Source organism: Melozone crissalis, unplaced genomic scaffold (genome assembly GCF_028551555.1).
Source record: "Melozone crissalis strain CALT ecotype California unplaced genomic scaffold, PUWL_Pcris_2 ptg000136l_1, whole genome shotgun sequence".
Classification (NCBI taxonomy): domain Eukaryota; kingdom Metazoa; phylum Chordata; class Aves; order Passeriformes; family Passerellidae; genus Melozone; species Melozone crissalis.
The window spans coordinates 232,529-259,293 of NW_026535909.1; positions in this window are offsets into that span (position 1 = coordinate 232,529).

Consider the following 26,765-nt stretch of genomic DNA (forward strand, 5'->3'; position numbering starts at 1 on the left):
TTTTTTTTGCCTGCCTGCCTTCCTTCCTGCCTTCCTGTCCTTTTTTCCTCCTTTCAGTTCCTTTCCTTATTTTCTTTTTTTCCTTTTCTTTCTTTCTTTCCCTTTATGACTAATCTTGGTTTTCCTTTCTAGCTTTAGAATAAAAAAAGCAGCAGTAGTAGTTTTCAGGCTACTTGGGAGTAAAAAAACCTCCAAAACGAAAATGATTTAAAGATAACTATTTATTCCCTGGGAGCCTGAAATTTTCTACTGCTGCACGTGACATAGAGCTTTTATTCCTTCTTATAGAGAGTTGACATTATATACTTACTTTATACAGCGCCCCCTGCCGTCTGTCCCGGCGCACTGCAGGCACAGCGATCCCTGCCGTCTGCACAGGCGCACTGCAGGCACAGCGATCCCTGCCGTCTGCACAGGCGCACTGCAGGCACAGCGCTGCGGCGTCGTTCGGTTCTGTTGAATGAAACTCGGCTGAATTCGGCTTGGTTCGGCTCTTGGTCTAAAGTCGTTTCAGTTCGGCTCTTCGGCCGAACTCGGCACGGTTCGGCTAAACTCGGTCATATTGGGCACATTGTCTAAATGCGGCCAGTGCCGGCTACACTCGGCTATCGGTTCCAGTCGGCTATCATGGTCTCTTGGTGTAAACTCGGCTGTTTTCGGCCACACTCGTCTATTTTCGGCCGCACTGGGCTCTTCGTTGACACTCGGCTGTTTTCGGCCTCCCTCGGCTCTTCGGGTAAACTCGGCTGCTTTCGGCCACACTCGGCTCTTCGGTGAAACTCGATTGATTTCGGCTAGACTCGGCTCTTCGGGTAAACTCGGCTGTTTCCGGCCACACTCGGCTCTTCGGCTCTTCGGAACAATTCGGCCCGGCTCGGCTCCCTCAGGGCGCGAAAGCGGCCGTCAGAGGACCCCGGCACAGCGAGGCGTTTAACCCACATGCCTGGCACAAACCCGCCAAAATACGCTTGCCCGCGGCGCCGCTGAGCCCGCGGCTCGTATCGGGTACACTTGAAATGCCACAGAAAATACCACCGGGGCCGCGCCTGCGTCGGTATTCCATGCAGGCAGTCCACTTAGACCCACCCCGGTCCTCCACTTCCCCGCCCTTTTCGCCGCCATGCTGAGAAGGTCAATTAAAAGTCCGCGACACCCGCGACGCGCCACTCCCAAGGTGGCGGCCTCTCGGTGCAGGGCTGCAGTACCGCGCTCTGCCCACAAGGCGGCAGCACTGCCGCACGCCCCAGCCGGGGGCGCAGCGCGCCTCGGGGCTGCGGGCAGGGAAGGCGGCGAAAAAGAACAGGGGCGGCCCCCGCCGAAAACTGCTCTGAAATAAATGCCCCAACACAACCGGGAAGAGGAAAAAAAAAAAACTTCAGCCTCTAATCTAATAGGATAAAACACAAAACCCCAACAATTTCTTGAAGAAAAAAATTTAAAAAAATTTTTTTTTCATATTCATATTCACATTTCTATCAATAATGTATATTGATGTATACTGCCCATTTATACATTTGTTTTTATGAATACATTTATATTCTATATTGCATATATCCCTAAAACTTAAATTCATTTGTATATTTTTATACATATTTTTACATAGTAAGTATATATTTCTGTTAGGATTTTTACTTCTGTAACACTTACAGTACTCAAAATAAAACCCCTGCCTCTACCCCATACATGGCAAATAAAACCCCCTTTCATTTCAACTGTATTTAAATTTAAAAAAAAATGTTTTTCAAATTTATATTTAAAATGTTTACTGATGTATGATCGATTTTGCATTTATATTTAGCGATTTATTTATAAATTTATATTCTATGTTACATGTGTTCCTATTACTTATATTTTTCATATACTTTTATTCATATCTTTATATATTTATTGTATCTTTCTGCGTTAGGATTTTTACATCTGTAACACTTACATTATTTAAAATAAAACCCCTGCCTCTACCCACACTAAAGCCAAAAAGAACCCCAGTCTTCTCAACTGTATTTAAATATTTTTCAAAATTCTATTTTTCAGGTTCATATTCACATTTACATTTAAAATGTATACTAATGTATACTCTTATTTGTATTCTCCATTACATCTCTTCCTATTATTTATATTTACTTATATTTTGTGTTTATATATATATTTATATCCGGATTGTATATCTCAATATTTAGAAATAAATAACAATAATATCTACATTCATATTATTTAAAATAAAAACCCTGCCTCTAACCTAATAATAAAAAAGACCCCAACCCTTTCTTTTAAACAATATTTAAATAGGTTTTATCCTTATGTCCGATTTTTATATTCATATTTGTATTTATCATGTATATTAATGTCTATTGCTTACTTATACATTTATCTTTATCAATGTCAAGTTATAAATAAATTTATATTCTATATTACATCTGAAGCGAGTAGTTATTTATATATTTTTATACATTGATAAAATATTTCTGTGTCAAGATTTTTACTTCTCTAACACTTATAATATTCAAAATAAAACCCCTGCCTCTACTTAAATAAAAGCTAAACATTCCCTTTCTTTTCAACTATACTTACATATTTTTATATTTATATTCCCATATAATGTCATTTATATTCTATACTACAACTCTTCATATTACTTACACATATTTATATTTAAATTTAGATTCATACTTTAGCAATTTCTCTTTATATATTTATTCTATATATCTATCTTAAGATCCACATTTCTATATTACTTATATTATTTAAAATAAAACTGCTGCCTCTAACCAAATAAAAACCAAGGACACCCCTTGATTTGAACCAGATTTAAAATTTAGGAAGAAAATTTATTTTTCAAAATTAAAATTATGTTTATGTGGAGAGTTTCATTTATTTAATTCATAGATATTATATATATTAGAGAGAATGCCTTCTAATATAATAATAGATATATTTTTTCTGTATTATAGATTTCATTTACTTATATTTATTTAAATTAAATTGTTAAAGAGATTTGCATTTGTATATATATTTCTATATCTGAATTGATATTTTATTTCTATCATTTATTAAAAAACCCCAGCCTATAACCATTTAAAACCCCCCAATTTATTTTAACCCTATTTAAATATTTTTATAATTACAATCTATATTTATATATCTTTGTGTATATATAAATAATAGACTATCATTTATCTACATGATAATGTTACAATTATATACCATATATTAGAGTTTTATGTATGTATCTGTTAGCTATATTTATGTCTACCACAATAATTTCATATTTATTTTTAAATGTATATTTATTTCTATTTTCATCTCCATATTAAACCATAGAAGTTCATTAACCCGACACACGAGAACCCCTCCCAGTAATTCCCAAAACAGCACCCTGCTTCCATCCCCTCTGTGGGCCCTAGCCCTCCACTTATCTCTCAGACATCAGGGGATGCTGGTCTCAGGTGCAAAGAAAGGCCACATCGGCACCTAGGAAAGTCCTGCTGGCACCGCGCTGGTGTCTCTCAGACAGCTGTATTAAACAAAACCAAACATCAGTGTCTGGTCTTGGCACCACATCGGCCAAAACCCCACCACTCTGCTACTCACCGCGCTCCTAGGAAGGCCCAGCACCTCCTAACCCTGACCCTCTGCCATGGATGCAATGCATCTGCACCTGAAAGCAAGTTAGAAAGTACATCAAACACCACACGGATAACTCACAAGCTGCAAACACCTTATGTCAATCTAGGAATAGCATCTAGAGCCCATGTACAGCCCACATTACAAATTTCAACTCCCCAGGCCTGTCCCATTGCAGCAGGGCAGAACAGCTCTGGCACAAATATGTGCAGACACCCGTGACACAGAACGTGACAAACAGGGGGACACGAAACACGACACATCATGCTTGTGGTGAGGGCCTCGAGGGGAGAAGGCAAAAGGGATCCCAAAGACACACCAGGGAACACAGCACACCGGACAACAAGACACAGACCAGAGCTGTTCTGCACTGCCCGCCTGAAAGCTGCCATCAAAAGTAGAGCCTCTCCCTTTAGCTGTCCTAAGAAGCCCTTCAAAAAGACTGCTTTTCCCTCTGCTAATCTTTAAATCTGCCCCAAGAACTCCCAACCCACTACTCTCCCATCATCCCATCTCCAGGCCGTGGCCCCCGACTTATCTTTTGGATGATCGGTGATGGGAATCCACGTTGCACCTGAAATGAGTCTGCCTCGGAGGGCCCCGTGATGGCCTGTCATCCTCTCGGTCAGCTACAATGAAGAAAACCAAAACCAAAGTATGAGTCTGGAGTTATGTGGGACAAATCCCACCAAGGCGGCTACTTGCCCTCTCCTGAGTGTGCCTGGCTCCCTCAGGCTCCAGCTTCATCCCGATTCCAAGGCTGTGGCCTTTATTAGGAGTGGCACCTGGGTAAGAGAAAGGCAAAGTTAAATGGCATTCCTGTGAGTGCAGTGGATGACCTTGTGTGTTGTAAGACATGTGAAAACCTCTGCTGGGCTTCTGAGAAGCCTTGTGTAGGGGGGCCCTCAAATAAACACCTTTTCTCACCCTGCTGTCTGCAAACCTCCCCCTGCCCACAATAACTCCTAACTGGACACCTGATCACCCTCCCTCTCCCAGTCCCAATCCTCAAGTCACCTGAAGCCTCAATCTCAAACATCATCCTTCACACTGGGCAGATCCCTCTTGTGACATGATCAATCTGCTGAACAATTTTTTTCTTGAGAGCTGAGTAATAAGAACTGCTCTCCTTGGCTGCTGGTATCCAGATTTACTTCCTAAAAAGAAAGACAAAGAACAGTGCTGTAACACAGTCACCATACACACTTCTGCTGCAGAGACAAATGGGGCCTCACCTGCTAAGGGGAATCCCCTCACCCGGGATGGGGCCCTCTGGCCCAGATTTAATCCATCTGAATCTGAAAAAAGTTAGGACAAGAGTCACACTGTTGCAGGATAAGGTAAGAGCTCCAGATATCCTGGGTCCATCTACAAATCCCATCTAGAGTCCAACTGCACCCCACATTACAAATTCCAAATCCCCGGGGCTTCTCCTATTGCACCAGGCTATGGCAGCGGGGCAGAGCAGCTCCGGCACAAATGTGCGCAGACACCCGTGACACAGGACAGGACAGGACAGACAATGGGGACACAACACAGACACAAACCTCTTGGCAAGGAAAATGGCTGCAAGGACTGAGAGAATGCAAAAGGAGATGACCAAGCTGAGACCGATGGTGAGCTGATGAGGCCCAGAGAATCCTGGAGAAAGAAGATGCTAACTGAATGATTGATTCCAAGAACAGCAAAGATGGATGCCTAGGAATCCTATGGTCAGAAGCCTCTAGCTAACCTCACATTCTTTCAAGTCCTAATCCACCATAATGGATCCAGGTGGGTCAGAGCTGTCCATACAGCTCAGAACAAGACCTGACAAGACAGCTGACTGGATGCTTCTAAAGAGAGAACTTTTGACTGGGGAGCTCAGACAGGTATCAGAAACACATCTATGGCCTGGGTGCCAGGCCAAGGAATGCAGAGATCACAGATGCTAAGAATGATGCCAGGGTTTCTGACAGGTCCCTCAAAGGGCTAAGGTAAAAGACATGAGATACACAAACAACACATAATGCACAATAGACAAGTGACACGAGACACACCGGGACTGCTCTGCCCTGCTGCACGTCAGCACTGTAGTCAAAAGTGAGACTTGGCTTTTATGGGGCCTAAGGTGCCACGTCTTGGCTACCCTCATCTCCAGAGCCAACTCAAACCCCCCCACCCACCCCAGGGAGTCCTGACCCAGCACCCTGCTTCCATCCCCTCTGTGGGCCCTAGCCCTCCACTTATCTCTCAGACATCAGGGGATGCTGGTCTCAGGTGCAAAGAAAGGCCACATCGGCACCTAGGAAAGTCCTGCTGGCACCGCGCTGGTGTCTCTCAGACAGCTGTATTAAACAAAACCAAACATCAGTGTCTGGTCTTGGCACCACATCGGCCAAAACCCCACCACTCTGCTGCTCACCGCGCTCCTAGGAAGGCCCAGCACCTCCTAACCCTGACCCTCTGCCATGGATGCAATGCATCTGCACCTGAAAGAAAGTTACAAAGTACATCAAACACCACACGGATAACTCACAAGCTGCAAACACCTTATGTCAATCTAGGAATAGCATCTAGAGCCCATGTACAGCCCACATTACAAATTTCAACTCCCCAGGCCTGTCCCATTGCAGCAGGGCAGAACAGCTCTGGCACAAATATGTGCAGACACCCGTGACACAGAACGTGACAAACAGGGGGACACGAAACACGACACATCATGCTTGTGGTGAGGGCCTCGAGGGGAGAAGGCAAAAGGGATCCCAAAGACACACCAGGGAACACAGCACACCGGACAACAAGACACAGACCAGAGCTGTTCTGCACTGCCCGCCTGAAAGCTGCCATCAAAAGTAGAGCCTCTCCCTTTAGCTGTCCTAAGAAGCCCTTCGAAAAGACTGCTTTTCCCTCTGCTAATCTTTAAATCTGCCCCAAGAACTCCCAACCCACTACTCTCCCATCATCCCATCTCCAGGCCGTGGCCCCCGACTTATCTTTTGGATGATCGGTGATGGGAATCCACGTTGCACCTGAAATGAGTCTGCCTCGGAGGGCCCCGTGATGGCCTGTCATCCTCTCGGTCAGCTACAATGAAGAAAACCAAAACCAAAGTATGAGTCTGGAGTTATGTGGGACAAATCCCACCAAGGCGGCTACTTGCCCTCTCCTGAGTGTGCCTGGCTCCCTCAGGCTCCAGCTTCATCCCGATTCCAAGGCTGTGGCCTTTATTAGGAGTGGCACCTGGGTAAGAGAAAGGCAAAGTTAAATGGCATTCCTGTGAGTGCAGTGGATGACCTTGTGTGTTGTAAGACATGTGAAAACCTCTGCTGGGCTTCTGAGAAGCCTTGTGTAGGGGGGCCCTCAAATAAACACCTTTTCTCACCCTGCTGTCTGCAAACCTCCCCCTGCCCACAATAACTCCTAACTGGACACCTGATCACCCTCCCTCTCCCAGTCCCAATCCTCAAGTCACCTGAAGCCTCAATCTCAAACATCATCCTTCACACTGGGCAGATCCCTCTTGTGACATGATCAATCTGCTGAACAATTTTTTTCTTGAGAGCTGAGTAATAAGAACTGCTCTCCTTGGCTGCTGGTATCCAGATTTACTTCCTAAAAAGAAAGACAAAGAACAGTGCTGTAACACAGTCACCATACACACTTCTGCTGCAGAGACAAATGGGGCCTCACCTGCTAAGGGGAATCCCCTCACCCGGGATGGGGCCCTCTGGCCCAGATTTAATCCATCTGAATCTGAAAAAAGTTAGGACAAGAGTCACACTGTTGCAGGATAAGGTAAGAGCTCCAGATATCCTGGGTCCATCTACAAATCCCATCTAGAGTCCAACTGCACCCCACATTACAAATTCCAAATCCCCGGGGCTTCTCCTATTGCACCAGGCTATGGCAGCGGGGCAGAGCAGCTCCGGCACAAATGTGCGCAGACACCCGTGACACAGGACAGGACAGGACAGACAATGGGGACACAACACAGACACAAACCTCTTGGCAAGGAAAATGGCTGCAAGGACTGAGAGAATGCAAAAGGAGATGAGCAAGCTGAGACCGATGGTGAGCTGATGAGGCCCAGAGAATCCTGGAGAAAGAAGATGCTAACTGAATGATTGATTCCAAGAACAGCAAAGATGGATGCCTAGGAATCCTATGGTCAGAAGCCTCTAGCTAACCTCACATTCTTTCAAGTCCTAATCCACCATAATGGATCCAGGTGGGTCAGAGCTGTCCATACAGCTCAGAACAAGACCTGACAAGACAGCTGACTGGATGCTTCTAAAGAGAGAACTTTTGACTGGGGAGCTCAGACAGGTATCAGAAACACATCTATGGCCTGGGTGCCAGGCCAAGGAATGCAGAGATCACAGATGCTAAGAATGATGCCAGGGTTTCTGACAGGTCCCTCAAAGGGCTAAGGTAAAAGACATGAGATACACAAACAACACATAATGCACAATAGACAAGTGACACGAGACACACCGGGACTGCTCTGCCCTGCTGCACGTCAGCACTGTAGTCAAAAGTGAGACTTGGCTTTTATGGGGCCTAAGGTGCCACGTCTTGGCTACCCTCATCTCCAGAGCCAACTCAAACCCCCCCACCCACCCCAGGGAGTCCTGACCCAGCACCCTGCTTCCATCCCCTCTGTGGGCCCTAGCCCTCCACTTATCTCTCAGACATCAGGGGATGCTGGTCTCAGGTGCAAAGAAAGGCCACATCGGCACCTAGGAAAGTCCTGCTGGCACCGCGCTGGTGTCTCTCAGACAGCTGTATTAAACAAAACCAAACATCAGTGTCTGGTCTTGGCACCACATCGGCCAAAACCCCACCACTCTGCTGCTCACCGCGCTCCTAGGAAGGCCCAGCACCTCCTAACCCTGACCCTCTGCCATGGATGCAATGCATCTGCACCTGAAAGAAAGTTACAAAGTACATCAAACACCACACGGATAACTCACAAGCTGCAAACACCTTATGTCAATCTAGGAATAGCATCTAGAGCCCATGTACAGCCCACATTACAAATTTCAACTCCCCAGGCCTGTCCCATTGCAGCAGGGCAGAACAGCTCCGGCACAAATGTGTGCAGACACCCGTGACACAGAACGTGACAAACAGGGGGACACGAAACACGACACATCATGCTTGTGGTGAGGGCCTCGAGGGGAGAAGGCAAAAGGGATCCCAAAGACACACCAGGGAACACAGCACACCGGACAACAAGACACAGACCAGAGCTGTTCTGCACTGCCCGCCTGAAAGCTGCCATCAAAAGTAGAGCCTCTCCCTTTAGCTGTCCTAAGAAGCCCTTCGAAAAGACTGCTTTTCCCTCTGCTAATCTTTAAATCTGCCCCAAGAACTCCCAACCCACTACTCTCCCATCATCCCATCTCCAGGCCGTGGCCCCCGACTTATCTTTTGGATGATCGGTGATGGGAATCCACGTTGCACCTGAAATGAGTCTGCCTCGGAGGGCCCCGTGATGGCCTGTCATCCTCTCGGTCAGCTACAATGAAGAAAACCAAAACCAAAGTATGAGTCTGGAGTTATGTGGGACAAATCCCACCAAGGCGGCTACTTGCCCTCTCCTGAGTGTGCCTGGCTCCCTCAGGCTCCAGCTTCATCCCGATTCCAAGGCTGTGGCCTTTATTAGGAGTGGCACCTGGGTAAGAGAAAGGCAAAGTTAAATGGCATTCCTGTGAGTGCAGTGGATGACCTTGTGTGCTGTAAGACATGTGAAAACCTCTGCTGGGCTTCTGAGAAGCCTTGTGTAGGGGGGCCCTCAAATAAACACCTTTTCTCACCCTGCTGTCTGCAAACCTCCCCCTGCCCACAATAACTCCTAACTGGACACCTGATCACCCTCCCTCTCCCAGTCCCAATCCTCAAGTCACCTGAAGCCTCAATCTCAAACATCATCCTTCACACTGGGCAGATCCCTCTTGTGACATGATCAATCTGCTGAACAATTTTTTTCTTGAGAGCTGAGTAATAAGAACTGCTCTCCTTGGCTGCTGGTATCCAGATTTACTTCCTAAAAAGAAAGACAAAGAACAGTGCTGTAACACAGTCACCATACACACTTCTGCTGCAGAGACAAATGGGGCCTCACCTGCTAAGGGGAATCCCCTCACCCGGGATGGGGCCCTCTGGCCCAGATTTAATCCATCTGAATCTGAAAAAAGTTAGGACAAGAGTCACACTGTTGCAGGATAAGGTAAGAGCTCCAGATATCCTGGGTCCATCTACAAATCCCATCTAGAGTCCAACTGCACCCCACATTACAAATTCCAAATCCCCGGGGCTTCTCCTATTGCACCAGGCTATGGCAGCGGGGCAGAGCAGCTCCAGCACAAATGTGCGCAGACACCCGTGACACAGGACAGGACAGACAATGGGGACACAACACAGACACAAACCTCTTGGCAAGGAAAATGGCTGCAAGGACTGAGAGAATGCAAAAGGAGATGACCAAGCTGAGACCGATGGTGAGCTGATGAGGCCCAGAGAATCCTGGAGAAAGAAGATGCTAACTGAATGATTGATTCCAAGAACAGCAAAGATGGATGCCTAGGAATCCTATGGTCAGAAGCCTCTAGCTAACCTCACATTCTTTCAAGTCCTAATCCACCATAATGGATCCAGGTGGGTCAGAGCTGTCCATACAGCTCAGAACAAGACCTGACAAGACAGCTGACTGGATGCTTCTAAAGAGAGAACTTTTGACTGGGGAGCTCAGACAGGTATCAGAAACACATCTATGGCCTGGGTGCCAGGCCAAGGAATGCAGAGATCACAGATGCTAAGAATGATGCCAGGGTTTCTGACAGGTCCCTCAAAGGGCTAAGGTAAAAGACATGAGATACACAAACAACACATAATGCACAATAGACAAGTGACACGAGACACACCGGGACTGCTCTGCCCTGCTGCACGTCAGCACTGTAGTCAAAAGTGAGACTTGGCTTTTATGGGGCCTAAGGTGCCACGTCTTGGCTACCCTCATCTCCAGAGCCAACTCAAACCCCCCCACCCACCCCAGGGAGTCCTGACCCAGCACCCTGCTTCCATCCCCTCTGTGGGCCCTAGCCCTCCACTTATCTCTCAGACATCAGGGGATGCTGGTCTCAGGTGCAAAGAAAGGCCACATCGGCACCTAGGAAAGTCCTGCTGGCACCGCGCTGGTGTCTCTCAGACAGCTGTATTAAACAAAACCAAACATCAGTGTCTGGTCTTGGCACCACATCGGCCAAAACCCCACCACTCTGCTGCTCACCGCGCTCCTAGGAAGGCCCAGCACCTCCTAACCCTGACCCTCTGCCATGGATGCAATGCATCTGCACCTGAAAGAAAGTTACAAAGTACATCAAACACCACACGGATAACTCACAAGCTGCAAACACCTTATGTCAATCTAGGAATAGCATCTAGAGCCCATGTACAGCCCACATTACAAATTTCAACTCCCCAGGCCTGTCCCATTGCAGCAGGGCAGAACAGCTCTGGCACAAATATGTGCAGACACCCGTGACACAGAACGTGACAAACAGGGGGACACGAAACACGACACATCATGCTTGTGGTGAGGGCCTCGAGGGGAGAAGGCAAAAGGGATCCCAAAGACACACCAGGGAACACAGCACACCGGACAACAAGACACAGACCAGAGCTGTTCTGCACTGCCCGCCTGAAAGCTGCCATCAAAAGTAGAGCCTCTCCCTTTAGCTGTCCTAAGAAGCCCTTCGAAAAGACTGCTTTTCCCTCTGCTAATCTTTAAATCTGCCCCAAGAACTCCCAACCCACTACTCTCCCATCATCCCATCTCCAGGCCGTGGCCCCCGACTTATCTTTTGGATGATCGGTGATGGGAATCCACGTTGCACCTGAAATGAGTCTGCCTCGGAGGGCCCCGTGATGGCCTGTCATCCTCTCGGTCAGCTACAATGAAGAAAACCAAAACCAAAGTATGAGTCTGGAGTTATGTGGGACAAATCCCACCAAGGCGGCTACTTGCCCTCTCCTGAGTGTGCCTGGCTCCCTCAGGCTCCAGCTTCATCCCGATTCCAAGGCTGTGGCCTTTATTAGGAGTGGCACCTGGGTAAGAGAAAGGCAAAGTTAAATGGCATTCCTGTGAGTGCAGTGGATGACCTTGTGTGTTGTAAGACATGTGAAAACCTCTGCTGGGCTTCTGAGAAGCCTTGTGTAGGGGGGCCCTCAAATAAACACCTTTTCTCACCCTGCTGTCTGCAAACCTCCCCCTGCCCACAATAACTCCTAACTGGACACCTGATCACCCTCCCTCTCCCAGTCCCAATCCTCAAGTCACCTGAAGCCTCAATCTCAAACATCATCCTTCACACTGGGCAGATCCCTCTTGTGACATGATCAATCTGCTGAACAATTTTTTTCTTGAGAGCTGAGTAATAAGAACTGCTCTCCTTGGCTGCTGGTATCCAGATTTACTTCCTAAAAAGAAAGACAAAGAACAGTGCTGTAACACAGTCACCATACACACTTCTGCTGCAGAGACAAATGGGGCCTCACCTGCTAAGGGGAATCCCCTCACCCGGGATGGGGCCCTCTGGCCCAGATTTAATCCATCTGAATCTGAAAAAAGTTAGGACAAGAGTCACACTGTTGCAGGATAAGGTAAGAGCTCCAGATATCCTGGGTCCATCTACAAATCCCATCTAGAGTCCAACTGCACCCCACATTACAAATTCCAAATCCCCGGGGCTTCTCCTATTGCACCAGGCTATGGCAGCGGGGCAGAGCAGCTCCGGCACAAATGTGCGCAGACACCCGTGACACAGGACAGGACAGGACAGACAATGGGGACACAACACAGACACAAACCTCTTGGCAAGGAAAATGGCTGCAAGGACTGAGAGAATGCAAAAGGAGATGAGCAAGCTGAGACCGATGGTGAGCTGATGAGGCCCAGAGAATCCTGGAGAAAGAAGATGCTAACTGAATGATTGATTCCAAGAACAGCAAAGATGGATGCCTAGGAATCCTATGGTCAGAAGCCTCTAGCTAACCTCACATTCTTTCAAGTCCTAATCCACCATAATGGATCCAGGTGGGTCAGAGCTGTCCATACAGCTCAGAACAAGACCTGACAAGACAGCTGACTGGATGCTTCTAAAGAGAGAACTTTTGACTGGGGAGCTCAGACAGGTATCAGAAACACATCTATGGCCTGGGTGCCAGGCCAAGGAATGCAGAGATCACAGATGCTAAGAATGATGCCAGGGTTTCTGACAGGTCCCTCAAAGGGCTAAGGTAAAAGACATGAGATACACAAACAACACATAATGCACAATAGACAAGTGACACGAGACACACCGGGACTGCTCTGCCCTGCTGCACGTCAGCACTGTAGTCAAAAGTGAGACTTGGCTTTTATGGGGCCTAAGGTGCCACGTCTTGGCTACCCTCATCTCCAGAGCCAACTCAAACCCCCCCACCCACCCCAGGGAGTCCTGACCCAGCACCCTGCTTCCATCCCCTCTGTGGGCCCTAGCCCTCCACTTATCTCTCAGACATCAGGGGATGCTGGTCTCAGGTGCAAAGAAAGGCCACATCGGCACCTAGGAAAGTCCTGCTGGCACCGCGCTGGTGTCTCTCAGACAGCTGTATTAAACAAAACCAAACATCAGTGTCTGGTCTTGGCACCACATCGGCCAAAACCCCACCACTCTGCTGCTCACCGCGCTCCTAGGAAGGCCCAGCACCTCCTAACCCTGACCCTCTGCCATGGATGCAATGCATCTGCACCTGAAAGAAAGTTACAAAGTACATCAAACACCACACGGATAACTCACAAGCTGCAAACACCTTATGTCAATCTAGGAATAGCATCTAGAGCCCATGTACAGCCCACATTACAAATTTCAACTCCCCAGGCCTGTCCCATTGCAGCAGGGCAGAACAGCTCCGGCACAAATGTGTGCAGACACCCGTGACACAGAACGTGACAAACAGGGGGACACGAAACACGACACATCATGCTTGTGGTGAGGGCCTCGAGGGGAGAAGGCAAAAGGGATCCCAAAGACACACCAGGGAACACAGCACACCGGACAACAAGACACAGACCAGAGCTGTTCTGCACTGCCCGCCTGAAAGCTGCCATCAAAAGTAGAGCCTCTCCCTTTAGCTGTCCTAAGAAGCCCTTCGAAAAGACTGCTTTTCCCTCTGCTAATCTTTAAATCTGCCCCAAGAACTCCCAACCCACTACTCTCCCATCATCCCATCTCCAGGCCGTGGCCCCCGACTTATCTTTTGGATGATCGGTGATGGGAATCCACGTTGCACCTGAAATGAGTCTGCCTCGGAGGGCCCCGTGATGGCCTGTCATCCTCTCGGTCAGCTACAATGAAGAAAACCAAAACCAAAGTATGAGTCTGGAGTTATGTGGGACAAATCCCACCAAGGCAGCTACTTGCCCTCTCCTGAGTGTGCCTGGCTCCCTCAGGCTCCAGCTTCATCCCGATTCCAAGGCTGTGGCCTTTATTAGGAGTGGCACCTGGGTAAGAGAAAGGCAAAGTTAAATGGCATTCCTGTGAGTGCAGTGGATGACCTTGTGTGTTGTAAGACATGTGAAAACCTCTGCTGGGCTTCTGAGAAGCCTTGTGTAGGGGGGCCCTCAAATAAACACCTTTTCTCACCCTGCTGTCTGCAAACCTCCCCCTGCCCACAATAACTCCTAACTGGACACCTGATCACCCTCCCTCTCCCAGTCCCAATCCTCAAGTCACCTGAAGCCTCAATCTCAAACATCATCCTTCACACTGGGCAGATCCCTCTTGTGACATGATCAATCTGCTGAACAATTTTTTTCTTGAGAGCTGAGTAATAAGAACTGCTCTCCTTGGCTGCTGGTATCCAGATTTACTTCCTAAAAAGAAAGACAAAGAACAGTGCTGTAACACAGTCACCATACACACTTCTGCTGCAGAGACAAATGGGGCCTCACCTGCTAAGGGGAATCCCCTCACCCGGGATGGGGCCCTCTGGCCCAGATTTAATCCATCTGAATCTGAAAAAAGTTAGGACAAGAGTCACACTGTTGCAGGATAAGGTAAGAGCTCCAGATATCCTGTGTCCATCTACAAATCCCATCTAGAGTCCAACTGCACCCCACATTACAAATTCCAAATCCCCGGGGCTTCTCCTATTGCACCAGGCTATGGCAGCGGGGCAGAGCAGCTCCGGCACAAATGTGCGCAGACACCCGTGACACAGGACAGGACAGACAATGGGGACACAACACAGACACAAACCTCTTGGCAAGGAAAATGGCTGCAAGGACTGAGAGAATGCAAAAGGAGATGACCAAGCTGAGACCGATGGTGAGCTGATGAGGCCCAGAGAATCCTGGAGAAAGAAGATGCTAACTGAATGATTGATTCCAAGAACAGCAAAGATGGATGCCTAGGAATCCTATGGTCAGAAGCCTCTAGCTAACCTCACATTCTTTCAAGTCCTAATCCACCATAATGGATCCAGGTGGGTCAGAGCTGTCCATACAGCTCAGAACAAGACCTGACAAGACAGCTGACTGGATGCTTCTAAAGAGAGAACTTTTGACTGGGGAGCTCAGACAGGTATCAGAAACACATCTATGGCCTGGGTGCCAGGCCAAGGAATGCAGAGATCACAGATGCTAAGAATGATGCCAGGGTTTCTGACAGGTCCCTCAAAGGGCTAAGGTAAAAGACATGAGATACACAAACAACACATAATGCACAATAGACAAGTGACACGAGACACACCGGGACTGCTCTGCCCTGCTGCACGTCAGCACTGTAGTCAAAAGTGAGACTTGGCTTTTATGGGGCCTAAGGTGCCACGTCTTGGCTACCCTCATCTCCAGAGCCAACTCAAACCCCCCCACCCACCCCAGGGAGTCCTGACCCAGCACCCTGCTTCCATCCCCTCTGTGGGCCCTAGCCCTCCACTTATCTCTCAGACATCAGGGGATGCTGGTCTCAGGTGCAAAGAAAGGCCACATCGGCACCTAGGAAAGTCCTGCTGGCACCGCGCTGGTGTCTCTCAGACAGCTGTATTAAACAAAACCAAACATCAGTGTCTGGTCTTGGCACCACATCGGCCAAAACCCCACCACTCTGCTGCTCACCGCGCTCCTAGGAAGGCCCAGCACCTCCTAACCCTGACCCTCTGCCATGGATGCAATGCATCTGCACCTGAAAGAAAGTTACAAAGTACATCAAACACCACACGGATAACTCACAAGCTGCAAACACCTTATGTCAATCTAGGAATAGCATCTAGAGCCCATGTACAGCCCACATTACAAATTTCAACTCCCCAGGCCTGTCCCATTGCAGCAGGGCAGAACAGCTCTGGCACAAATATGTGCAGACACCCGTGACACAGAACGTGACAAACAGGGGGACACGAAACACGACATATCATGCTTGTGGTGAGGGCCTCGAGGGGAGAAGGCAAAAGGGATCCCAAAGACACACCAGGGAACACAGCACACCGGACAACAAGACACAGACCAGAGCTGTTCTGCACTGCCCGCCTGAAAGCTGCCATCAAAAGTAGAGCCTCTCCCTTTAGCTGTCCTAAGAAGCCCTTCGAAAAGACTGCTTTTCCCTCTGCTAATCTTTAAATCTGCCCCAAGAACTCCCAACCCACTACTCTCCCATCATCCCATCTCCAGGCCGTGGCCCCCGACTTATCTTTTGGATGATCGGTGATGGGAATCCACGTTGCACCTGAAATGAGTCTGCCTCGGAGGGCCCCGTGATGGCCTGTCATCCTCTCGGTCAGCTACAATGAAGAAAACCAAAACCAAAGTATGAGTCTGGAGTTATGTGGGACAAATCCCACCAAGGCAGCTACTTGCCCTCTCCTGAGTGTGCCTGGCTCCCTCAGGCTCCAGCTTCATCCCGATTCCAAGGCTGTGGCCTTTATTAGGAGTGGCACCTGGGTAAGAGAAAGGCAAAGTTAAATGGCATTCCTGTGAGTGCAGTGGATGACCTTGTGTGTTGTAAGACATGTGAAAACCTCTGCTGGGCTTCTGAGAAGCCTTGTGTAGGGGGGCCCTCAAATAAACACCTTTTCTCACCCTGCTGTCTGCAAACCTCCCCCTGCCCACAATAACTCCTAACTGGACACCTGATCACCCTCCCTCTCCCAGTCCCAATCCTCAAGTCACCTGAAGCCTCAATCTCAAACATCATCCTTCACACTGGGCAGATCCCTCTTGTGACATGATCAATCTGCTGAACAATTTTTTTCTTGAGAGCTGAGTAATAAGAACTGCTCTCCTTGGCTGCTGGTATCCAGATTTACTTCCTAAAAAGAAAGACAAAGAACAGTGCTGTAACACAGTCACCATACACACTTCTGCTGCAGAGACAAATGGGGCCTCACCTGCTCGGGGCAAACCCCTCACCCGGGATGGGGCCCTCTGGCCCAGATTTAATCCATCTGAATCTGAAAAAAGTTAGGACAAGAGTCACACTGTTGCAGGATAAGGTAAGAGCTCCAGATATCCTGGGTCCATCTACAAATCCCATCTAGAGTCCAACTGCACCCCACATTACAAATTCCAAATCCCCGGGGCTTCTCCTATTGCACCAGGCTATGGCAGCGGGGCAGAGCAGCTCCGGCACAAATGTGCGCAGACACCCGTGACACAGGACAGGACAGGACAGACAATGGGGACACAACACAGACACAAACCTCTTGGCAAGGAAAATGGCTGCAAGGACTGAGAGAATGCAAAAGGAGATGAGCAAGCTGAGACCGATGGTGAGCTGATGAGGCCCAGAGAATCCTGGAGAAAGAAGATGCTAACTGAATGATTGATTCCAAGAACAGCAAAGATGGATGCCTAGGAATCCTATGGTCAGAAGCCTCTAGCTAACCTCACATTCTTTCAAGTCCTAATCCACCATAATGGATCCAGGTGGGTCAGAGCTGTCCATACAGCTCAGAACAAGACCTGACAAGACAGCTGACTGGATGCTTCTAAAGAGAGAACTTTTGACTGGGGAGCTCAGACAGGTATCAGAAACACATCTATGGCCTGGGTGCCAGGCCAAGGAATGCAGAGATCACAGATGCTAAGAATGATGCCAGGGTTTCTGACAGGTCCCTCAAAGGGCTAAGGTAAAAGACATGAGATACACAAACAACACATAATGCACAATAGACAAGTGACACGAGACACACCGGGACTGCTCTGCCCTGCTGCACGTCAGCACTGTAGTCAAAAGTGAGACTTGGCTTTTATGGGGCCTAAGGTGCCACGTCTTGGCTACCCTCATCTCCAGAGCCAACTCAAACCCCCCCACCCACCCCAGGGAGTCCTGACCCAGCACCCTGCTTCCATCCCCTCTGTGGGCCCTAGCCCTCCACTTATCTCTCAGACATCAGGGGATGCTGGTCTCAGGTGCAAAGAAAGGCCACATCGGCACCTAGGAAAGTCCTGCTGGCACCGCGCTGGTGTCTCTCAGACAGCTGTATTAAACAAAACCAAACATCAGTGTCTGGTCTTGGCACCACATCGGCCAAAACCCCACCACTCTGCTGCTCACCGCGCTCCTAGGAAGGCCCAGCACCTCCTAACCCTGACCCTCTGCCATGGATGCAATGCATCTGCACCTGAAAGAAAGTTACAAAGTACATCAAACACCACACGGATAACTCACAAGCTGCAAACACCTTATGTCAATCTAGGAATAGCATCTAGAGCCCATGTACAGCCCACATTACAAATTTCAACTCCCCAGGCCTGTCCCATTGCAGCAGGGCAGAACAGCTCTGGCACAAATATGTGCAGACACCCGTGACACAGAACGTGACAAACAGGGGGACACGAAACACGACACATCATGCTTGTGGTGAGGGCCTCGAGGGGAGAAGGCAAAAGGGATCCCAAAGACACACCAGGGAACACAGCACACCGGACAACAAGACACAGACCAGAGCTGTTCTGCACTGCCCGCCTGAAAGCTGCCATCAAAAGTAGAGCCTCTCCCTTTAGCTGTCCTAAGAAGCCCTTCGAAAAGACTGCTTTTCCCTCTGCTAATCTTTAAATCTGCCCCAAGAACTCCCAACCCACTACTCTCCCATCATCCCATCTCCAGGCCGTGGCCCCCGACTTATCTTTTGGATGATCGGTGATGGGAATCCACGTTGCACCTGAAATGAGTCTGCCTCGGAGGGCCCCGTGATGGCCTGTCATCCTCTCGGTCAGCTACAATGAAGAAAACCAAAACCAAAGTATGAGTCTGGAGTTATGTGGGACAAATCCCACCAAGGCAGCTACTTGCCCTCTCCTGAGTGTGCCTGGCTCCCTCAGGCTCCAGCTTCATCCCGATTCCAAGGCTGTGGCCTTTATTAGGAGTGGCACCTGGGTAAGAGAAAGGCAAAGTTAAATGGCATTCCTGTGAGTGCAGTGGATGACCTTGTGTGTTGTAAGACATGTGAAAACCTCTGCTGGGCTTCTGAGAAGCCTTGTGTAGGGGGGCCCTCAAATAAACACCTTTTCTCACCCTGCTGTCTGCAAACCTCCCCCTGCCCACAATAACTCCTAACTGGACACCTGATCACCCTCCCTCTCCCAGTCCCAATCCTCAAGTCACCTGAAGCCTCAATCCCAAACATCATCCTTCACACTGGGCAGATCCCTCTTGTGACATGATCAATCTGCTGAACAATTTTTTTCTTGAGAGCTGAGTAATAAGAACTGCTCTCCTTGGCTGCTGGTATCCAGATTTACTTCCTAAAAAGAAAGACAAAGAACAGTGCTGTAACACAGTCACCATACACACTTCTGCTGCAGAGACAAATGGGGCCTCACCTGCTCGGGGCAATCCCCTCACCCGGGATGGGGCCCTCTGGCCCAGATTTAATCCATCTGAATCTGAAAAAAGTTAGGACAAGAGTCACACTGTTGCAGGATAAGGTAAGAGCTCCAGATATCCTGGGTCCATCTACAAATCCCATCTAGAGTCCAACTGCACCCCACATTACAAATTCCAAATCCCCGGGGCTTCTCCTATTGCACCAGGCTATGGCAGCGGGGCAGAGCAGCTCCGGCACAAATGTGCGCAGACACCCGTGACACAGGACAGGACAGGACAGACAATGGGGACACAACACAGACACAAACCTCTTGGCAAGGAAAATGGCTGCAAGGACTGAGAGAATGCAAAAGGAGATGACCAAGCTGAGACCGATGGTGAGCTGATGAGGCCCAGAGAATCCTGGAGAAAGAAGATGCTAACTGAATGATTGATTCCAAGAACAGCAAAGATGGATGCCTAGGAATCCTATGGTCAGAAGCCTCTAGCTAACCTCACATTCTTTCAAGTCCTAATCCACCATAATGGATCCAGGTGGGTCAGAGCTGTCCATAGAGCTCAGAACAAGACCTGACAAGACAGCTGACTGGATGCTTCTAAAGAGAGAACTTTTGACTGGGGAGCTCAGACAGGTATCAGAAACACATCTATGGCCTGGGTGCCAGGCCAAGGAATGCAGAGATCACAGATGCTAAGAATGATGCCAGGGTTTCTGACAGGTCCCTCAAAGGGCTAAGGTAAAAGACATGAGATACACAAACAACACATAATGCACAATAGACAAGTGACACGAGACACACCGGGACTGCTCTGCCCTGCTGCACGTCAGCACTGTAGTCAAAAGTGAGACTTGGCTTTTATGGGGCCTAAGGTGCCACGTCTTGGCTACCCTCATCTCCAGAGCCAACTCAAACCCCCCCACCCACCCCAGGGAGTCCTGACCCAGCACCCTGCTTCCATCCCCTCTGTGGGCCCTAGCCCTCCACTTATCTCTCAGACATCAGGGGATGCTGGTCTCAGGTGCAAAGAAAGGCCACATCGGCACCTAGGAAAGTCCTGCTGGCACCGCGCTGGTGTCTCTCAGACAGCTGTATTAAACAAAACCAAACATCAGTGTCTGGTCTTGGCACCACATCGGCCAAAACCCCACCACTCTGCTGCTCACCGCGCTCCTAGGAAGGCCCAGCACCTCCTAACCCTGACCCTCTGCCATGGATGCAATGCATCTGCACCTGAAAGAAAGTTACAAAGTACATCAAACACCACACGGATAACTCACAAGCTGCAGACACCTTATGTCAATCTAGGAATAGCATCTAGAGCCCATGTACAGCCCACATTACAAATTTCAACTCCCCAGGCCTGTCCCATTGCAGCAGGGCAGAACAGCTCTGGCACAAATATGTGCAGACACCCGTGACACAGAACGTGACAAACAGGGGGACACGAAACACGACACATCATGCTTGTGGTGAGGGCCTCGAGGGGAGAAGGCAAAAGGGATCCCAAAGACACACCAGGGAACACAGCACACCGGACAACAAGACACAGACCAGAGCTGTTCTGCACTGCCCGCCTGAAAGCTGCCATCAAAAGTAGAGCCTCTCCCTTTAGCTGTCCTAAGAAGCCCTTCGAAAAGACTGCTTTTCCCTCTGCTAATCTTTAAATCTGCCCCAAGAACTCCCAACCCACTACTCTCCCATCATCCCATCTCCAGGCCGTGGCCCCCGACTTATCTTTTGGATGATCGGTGATGGGAATCCACGTTGCACCTGAAATGAGTCTGCCTCGGAGGGCCCCGTGATGGCCTGTCATCCTCTCGGTCAGCTACAATGAAGAAAACCAAAACCAAAGTATGAGTCTGGAGTTATGTGGGACAAATCCCACCAAGGCGGCTACTTGCCCTCTCCTGAGTGTGCCTGGCTCCCTCAGGCTCCAGCTTCATCCCGATTCCAAGGCTGTGGCCTTTATTAGGAGTGGCACCTGGGTAAGAGAAAGGCAAAGTTAAATGGCATTCCTGTGAGTGCAGTGGATGACCTTGTGTGCTGTAAGACATGTGAAAACCTCTGCTGGGCTTCTGAGAAGCCTTGTGTAGGGGGGCCCTCAAATAAACACCTTTTCTCACCCTGCTGTCTGCAAACCTCCCCCTGCCCACAATAACTCCTAACTGGACACCTGATCACCCTCCCTCTCCCAGTCCCAATCCTCAAGTCACCTGAAGCCTCAATCTCAAACATCATCCTTCACACTGGGCAGATCCCTCTTGTGACATGATCAATCTGCTGAACAATTTTTTTCTTGAGAGCTGAGTAATAAGAACTGCTCTCCTTGGCTGCTGGTATCCAGATTTACTTCCTAAAAAGAAAGACAAAGAACAGTGCTGTAACACAGTCACCATACACACTTCTGCTGCAGAGACAAATGGGGCCTCACCTGCTAAGGGGAATCCCCTCACCCGGGATGGGGCCCTCTGGCCCAGATTTAATCCATCTGAATCTGAAAAAAGTTAGGACAAGAGTCACACTGTTGCAGGATAAGGTAAGAGCTCCAGATATCCTGGGTCCATCTACAAATCCCATCTAGAGTCCAACTACACCCCACATTACAAATTCCAAATCCCCGGGGCTTCTCCTATTGCACCAGGCTATGGCAGCGGGGCAGAGCAGCTCCGGCACAAATGTGCGCAGACACCCGTGACACAGGACAGGACAGGACAGACAATGGGGACACAACACAGACACAAACCTCTTGGCAAGGAAAATGGCTGCAAGGACTGAGAGAATGCAAAAGGAGATGACCAAGCTGAGACCGATGGTGAGCTGATGAGGCCCAGAGAATCCTGGAGAAAGAAGATGCTAACTGAATGATTGATTCCAAGAACAGCAAAGATGGATGCCTAGGAATCCTATGGTCAGAAGCCTCTAGCTAACCTCACATTCTTTCAAGTCCTAATCCACCATAATGGATCCAGGTGGGTCAGAGCTGTCCATACAGCTCAGAACAAGACCTGACAAGACAGCTGACTGGATGCTTCTAAAGAGAGAACTTTTGACTGGGGAGCTCAGACAGGTATCAGAAACACATCTATGGCCTGGGTGCCAGGCCAAGGAATGCAGAGATCACAGATGCTAAGAATGATGCCAGGGTTTCTGACAGGTCCCTCAAAGGGCTAAGGTAAAAGACATGAGATACACAAACAACACATAATGCACAATAGACAAGTGACACGAGACACACCGGGACTGCTCTGCCCTGCTGCACGTCAGCACTGTAGTCAAAAGTGAGACTTGGCTTTTATGGGGCCTAAGGTGCCACGTCTTGGCTACCCTCATCTCCAGAGCCAACTCAAACCCCCCCACCCACCCCAGGGAGTCCTGACCCAGCACCCTGCTTCCATCCCCTCTGTGGGCCCTAGCCCTCCACTTATCTCTCAGACATCAGGGGATGCTGGTCTCAGGTGCAAAGAAAGGCCACATCGGCACCTAGGAAAGTCCTGCTGGCACCGCGCTGGTGTCTCTCAGACAGCTGTATTAAACAAAACCAAACATCAGTGTCTGGTCTTGGCACCACATCGGCCAAAACCCCACCACTCTGCTGCTCACCGCGCTCCTAGGAAGGCCCAGCACCTCCTAACCCTGACCCTCTGCCATGGATGCAATGCATCTGCACCTGAAAGAAAGTTACAAAGTACATCAAACACCACACGGATAACTCACAAGCTGCAAACACCTTATGTCAATCTAGGAATAGCATCTAGAGCCCATGTACAGCCCACATTACAAATTTCAACTCCCCAGGCCTGTCCCATTGCAGCAGGGCAGAACAGCTCTGGCACAAATATGTGCAGACACCCGTGACACAGAACGTGACAAACAGGGGGACACGAAACACGACACATCATGCTTGTGGTGAGGGCCTCGAGGGGAGAAGGCAAAAGGGATCCCAAAGACACACCAGGGAACACAGCACACCGGACAACAAGACACAGACCAGAGCTGTTCTGCACTGCCCGCCTGAAAGCTGCCATCAAAAGTAGAGCCTCTCCCTTTAGCTGTCCTAAGAAGCCCTTCGAAAAGACTGCTTTTCCCTCTGCTAATCTTTAAATCTGCCCCAAGAACTCCCAACCCACTACTCTCCCATCATCCCATCTCCAGGCCGTGGCCCCCGACTTATCTTTTGGATGATCGGTGATGGGAATCCACGTTGCACCTGAAATGAGTCTGCCTCGGAGGGCCCCGTGATGGCCTGTCATCCTCTCGGTCAGCTACAATGAAGAAAACCAAAACCAAAGTATGAGTCTGGAGTTATGTGGGACAAATCCCACCAAGGCGGCTACTTGCCCTCTCCTGAGTGTGCCTGGCTCCCTCAGGCTCCAGCTTCATCCCGATTCCAAGGCTGTGGCCTTTATTAGGAGTGGCACCTGGGTAAGAGAAAGGCAAAGTTAAATGGCATTCCTGTGAGTGCAGTGGATGACCTTGTGTGTTGTAAGACATGTGAAAACCTCTGCTGGGCTTCTGAGAAGCCTTGTGTAGGGGGGCCCTCAAATAAACACCTTTTCTCACCCTGCTGTCTGCAAACCTCCCCCTGCCCACAATAACTCCTAACTGGACACCTGATCACCCTCCCTCTCCCAGTCCCAATCCTCAAGTCACCTGAAGCCTCAATCCCAAACATCATCCTTCACACTGGGCAGATCCCTCTTGTGACATGATCAATCTGCTGAACAATTTTTTTCTTGAGAGCTGAGTAATAAGAACTGCTCTCCTTGGCTGCTGGTATCCAGATTTACTTCCTAAAAAGAAAGACAAAGAACAGTGCTGTAACACAGTCACCATACACACTTCTGCTGCAGAGACAAATGGGGCCTCACCTGCTAAGGGGAATCCCCTCACCCGGGATGGGGCCCTCTGGCCCAGATTTAATCCATCTGAATCTGAAAAAAGTTAGGACAAGAGTCACACTGTTGCAGGATAAGGTAAGAGCTCCAGATATCCTGGGTCCATCTACAAATCCCATCTAGAGTCCAACTGCACCCCACATTACAAATTCCAAATCCCCGGGGCTTCTCCTATTGCACCAGGCTATGGCAGCGGGGCAGAGCAGCTCCGGCACAAATGTGCGCAGACACCCGTGACACAGGACAGGACAGGACAGACAATGGGGACACAACACAGACACAAACCTCTTGGCAAGGAAAATGGCTGCAAGGACTGAGAGAATGCAAAAGGAGATGACCAAGCTGAGACCGATGGTGAGCTGATGAGGCCCAGAGAATCCTGGAGAAAGAAGATGCTAACTGAATGATTGATTCCAAGAACAGCAAAGATGGATGCCTAGGAATCCTATGGTCAGAAGCCTCTAGCTAACCTCACATTCTTTCAAGTCCTAATCCACCATAATGGATCCAGGTGGGTCAGAGCTGTCCATACAGCTCAGAACAAGACCTGACAAGACAGCTGACTGGATGCTTCTAAAGAGAGAACTTTTGACTGGGGAGCTCAGACAGGTATCAGAAACACATCTATGGCCTAGGTGCCAGGCCAAGGAATGCAGAGATCACAGATGCTAAGAATGATGCCAGGGTTTCTGACAGGTCCCTCAAAGGGCTAAGGTAAAAGACATGAGATACACAAACAACACATAATGCACAATAGACAAGTGACACGAGACACACCGGGACTGCTCTGCCCTGCTGCACGTCAGCACTGTAGTCAAAAGTGAGACTTGGCTTTTATGGGGCCTAAGGTGCCACGTCTTGGCTACCCTCATCTCCAGAGCCAACTCAAACCCCCCCACCCACCCCAGGGAGTCCTGACCCAGCACCCTGCTTCCATCCCCTCTGTGGGCCCTAGCCCTCCACTTATCTCTCAGACATCAGGGGATGCTGGTCTCAGGTGCAAAGAAAGGCCACATCGGCACCTAGGAAAGTCCTGCTGGCACCGCGCTGGTGTCTCTCAGACAGCTGTATTAAACAAAACCAAACATCAGTGTCTGGTCTTGGCACCACATCGGCCAAAACCCCACCACTCTGCTGCTCACCGCGCTCCTAGGAAGGCCCAGCACCTCCTAACCCTGACCCTCTGCCATGGATGCAATGCATCTGCACCTGAAAGAAAGTTACAAAGTACATCAAACACCACACGGATAACTCACAAGCTGCAAACACCTTATGTCAATCTAGGAATAGCATCTAGAGCCCATGTACAGCCCACATTACAAATTTCAACTCCCCAGGCCTGTCCCATTGCAGCAGGGCAGAACAGCTCTGGCACAAATATGTGCAGACACCCGTGACACAGAACGTGACAAACAGGGGGACACGAAACACGACACATCATGCTTGTGGTGAGGGCCTCGAGGGGAGAAGGCAAAAGGGATCCCAAAGACACACCAGGGAACACAGCACACCGGACAACAAGACACAGACCAGAGCTGTTCTGCACTGCCCGCCTGAAAGCTGCCATCAAAAGTAGAGCCTCTCCCTTTAGCTGTCCTAAGAAGCCCTTCGAAAAGACTGCTTTTCCCTCTGCTAATCTTTAAATCTGCCCCAAGAACTCCCAACCCACTACTCTCCCATCATCCCATCTCCAGGCCGTGGCCCCCGACTTATCTTTTGGATGATCGGTGATGGGAATCCACGTTGCACCTGAAATGAGTCTGCCTCGGAGGGCCCCGTGATGGCCTGTCATCCTCTCGGTCAGCTACAATGAAGAAAACCAAAACCAAAGTATGAGTCTGGAGTTATGTGGGACAAATCCCACCAAGGCAGCTACTTGCCCTCTCCTGAGTGTGCCTGGCTCCCTCAGGCTCCAGCTTCATCCCGATTCCAAGGCTGTGGCCTTTATTAGGAGTGGCACCTGGGTAAGAGAAAGGCAAAGTTAAATGGCATTCCTGTGAGTGCAGTGGATGACCTTGTGTGTTGTAAGACATGTGAAAACCTCTGCTGGGCTTCTGAGAAGCCTTGTGTAGGGGGGCCCTCAAATAAACACCTTTTCTCACCCTGCTGTCTGCAAACCTCCCCCTGCCCACAATAACTCCTAACTGGACACCTGATCACCCTCCCTCTCCCAGTCCCAATCCTCAAGTCACCTGAAGCCTCAATCTCAAACATCATCCTTCACACTGGGCAGATCCCTCTTGTGACATGATCAATCTGCTGAACAATTTTTTTCTTGAGAGCTGAGTAATAAGAACTGCTCTCCTTGGCTGCTGGTATCCAGATTTACTTCCTAAAAAGAAAGACAAAGAACAGTGCTGTAACACAGTCACCATACACACTTCTGCTGCAGAGAC